At 36.4% G+C, this 3,247-nt stretch overlaps 1 non-coding gene across 1 annotated transcript; it reads right to left on the bottom strand.

Annotated features, from left to right (window-relative positions):
* Positions 1–1,934: 1,934 nt before the first annotated feature.
* On the bottom strand, positions 1,935–2,014 carry TRNAL-CAG (transfer RNA leucine (anticodon CAG)). Its single transcript has one exon. It is a non-coding gene; the product is annotated as a tRNA-Leu (tRNA).
* Between the last annotated feature and the right edge of the window lie 1,233 nt (positions 2,015–3,247).

Raw genomic sequence — 3,247 nt, 5'->3', positions numbered from 1 at the left:
GACAAAAGATAACTTATTTCTAGGGACATTAGATTATTGTTAAGACAAATTACCCAATCAAACAAGTACTGAAAATGTCAGATCTTACATGCCGAATGATGGCATGGTCGGTAGAGCTGTCAAGGTATGACATATTGTTTGTACTCAAAAGTAATACAAAATCCCAAGTCCTTACAGGCTTTTTGACCGAGTTCAGTACTCTGATTGCGGCGGAATCCCCATGCTTGTGGTGCTTATTAGTGGAGGGATCGTCCAACCTAAGAGAAGGGAGCAAGAGTTGTGCTGGAGAGACGTGGTGAAGTTCTCTTGGAACAACCATATTTGTTTTAAATTCCAATAAGAACTTCCACAGGTCCCTTCAGCACGATTCCCGCTCTGCTTCCTTTAATGTTGGATAACTCGTCCATTAATAAGAGCCACATGTATGAGGATTCTGCCTCAGCCGAAGTACTGAAGGGACCTGGTGAAGTTTTATATAATGGGAATGAAGTTAGCCCATAATATAGGAGGTACTTACCTCTGGGCCTGATGCGATTCTCAATTGGTCACTAACCAGATGAAGGGAGATTATCAAACAAAGGAACAATTGTTGGCCAAATATCTGCAGCATATCCTCGAGATAACAAAGGATTTCAATACTTTTGAGATAGTACATGTCATGCATGAAGAAAATGCTTATGTTAACCTATTAGAAAAGCTCTTCAGTACCAAAAGTTATGTCTCAACAGAACAATGTAACAGAAAACTCTTGAGTCTTGATATACCGAGTACAGAAGTCGATTATGATGATTCAAAACGGTGAAACCTAGATGACTCCCATCGTCGAATACTTAACCAAATAAATAGTATCCAAGGAAGCGGTGGAAACTTGAAAGATACGAAGGCCCGTTGATTGATATGTCCTGGTGGTAGACATGCTCTACAAAATGGGGAGGTCAATGCCCATGCTAAGATGTATCTTAAATGAAGAAGTAAATTTAGTATTGATCAAGGTGTATAGAGTTGTATCTGGAAGACACATTAGAGGGAGAGCATTAGCAAACAAGCTCTTAAGAGTCAGATACTATTGGCCAGAAATACTCAGGGGCAGTGCCAAGTTCGTTAATCAGTGTTTGTTGGTCAAGGTGCATTTTACCACAACTTATGACTATGTCTCTTAGGAATATCTAAGAGACATCCTACAGAGGATGAATTTTGGTAGCAGATGGCTTAATTGGATGAATTCTTTAGTCTTTTCAAGTTCAATGTCAGCTCTAGTAAATGGTAGTCATACCTTAGATTTTCTGGTAAGAAGGGGTTTGCGTCATAGGAATCTTTTATCCCTATTTCCGTTCTTACTTGTTGCAGAGGGTTTATCAGGATTGAGGGGAAGTTCTAGTGATTCCAATTAAATGAGGAAGTGTACTTTGAACTTCTTCAATTTGTAGACAATTCAATTCTTATTTTGGATGGTTCTTGGAACAACTTACGACCATCAAAGCTATGTTGAGAGGCTTTGAGTTGGTATAGAGTCTTTGTGTGAACCTCTTCAAAAGCAAATTAACTTGGCATCAATTTGAAGGAAGACTTTTTGCAATTTGCATTGATTTTCTAACAGATAAACCAGAAGCTGTAGATATTGGAGCATCATGGGTTAGCTTTGATGCAGTGCATTTCTGGAGCAAAATATATATCTAACTACTCTGACCAAAATGACTTACTATATGTATCAGTTACATTTAGTTCAGTAACATATTTTCTCATGAACAAATAAAAAGAGAAACTATCTAAATGCAACCCATGCATAACATAAAAATTAGATGGAAATAATACGGATTATAGAAATAACAAAAGATATATGCAATAGAGTATAATAGCATAATTTATAGGCATACTTGAAGTTGCTGAACGAGAACTAAAACATACATAAGATAAGAAATAATAAAAAAAACTGTTGACAGCTGTGGGATTTGAACCCACGCCCTTTCGGACTGGAGCCTGATTCCAGCGCCTTAGACCACTCGGCCAAACTGTCTTGTTGGTCAAAGGTCTCGTTGGCTGTATATTATCGTGGATTCGATGTAAGCAACTTCATGAAGAGCAAATATTAAGTTATAAATGGTAACTTTTCACAGGGATTGATTCACATCTGATGGTGCTTGCTGAAAGATTTAGGATGTTTGAAAATGTAGATTACAAATTCAATCTCTTCACCTTTTTATTAACCTTTGTTATCGAACAGCAACTAAACAGTAGCATGTTCCACCTTGATAGATCAGAACAGCACTATAGGCATGGTTTAAATTGCACTTGCGGTCGCGGAGATGCGATTGCGGTCATTGTATTTGTTGCGATGCGCATTGCGGCCGTCTATAACGAAGATGAGATCAATCCATTGTTGGGAGTTAGACAATTTGTTTATAAGATTTTGGTTCAATTGCATTTAAAATTGAAAGTGTATAATAATGATGAGATGAAGAGATTTTATGATAGGATAAGACAGAATGTAGGGGGTAAAGGGAATTTGTAGTAAAAGTGGAATGGCAAATTTTATGACTGCAATGAAAGTCTTTGGGATATTCTAGAGCTTTAATTAATCTACTTGTTTTGGAAATTATGTGGAAAAAGACCAGAAAAATGTGTGTGCACAAGATGATTATAAAAATAGTATTGTGTATTGGGTTTGGGAGCTTTATGGAAAAGGGAAAATTGTTAGTGTTGTTGATAAAAGGACATGTGTTGATGAAGAGGATGATATCAACATTGGAATAAGTTGAAACTGTGCTTATTCTTGGATTGGCTTGTTGTCACCCAAATCCAAATGAAAGGCCTCCAATTGTTCCAATGGAAAGACCTGCGTTTGTTTGGCCTGCTATGCCTTCATCTTTCAAAGAAGGTGAAGATGGATCTCTTATCAATCTCACTCCATTCTCTTTCTACTATAGTTTGATAATATTAGTATTAATTTTCTATATCAATGAATTCATATGTACTATAGTTTGATTTGTAACTATAATTCATGACCATGTTATTCTTGTATAAAGTACATATGCATTGGACTGTTGCTAGCTAAGTGATCAATTTTTTCTTTCTTTTTCGTATACTTTGTTTTCTTCATGCAAGGAGGATTGGTTACTTGCTTAAAGCTTAGAGCTTACAATAAGCATAGCTCTGTATTTGGAAGACTGTGTGGTGTTTAGAATTGTTTATGGTGTTATAACATGTTCACGTAGAAATGTGAAAAACTTTGTATCTATAAATTTTAGGT

This window comes from Vicia villosa, linkage group LG3 (assembly GCF_029867415.1).
Source record: "Vicia villosa cultivar HV-30 ecotype Madison, WI linkage group LG3, Vvil1.0, whole genome shotgun sequence".
Lineage (NCBI taxonomy): Eukaryota > Viridiplantae > Streptophyta > Magnoliopsida > Fabales > Fabaceae > Vicia > Vicia villosa.
The sequence above is the reverse complement of the archived record's forward strand: the minus strand, read 5'-3'. Positions and strand labels throughout refer to the sequence as shown.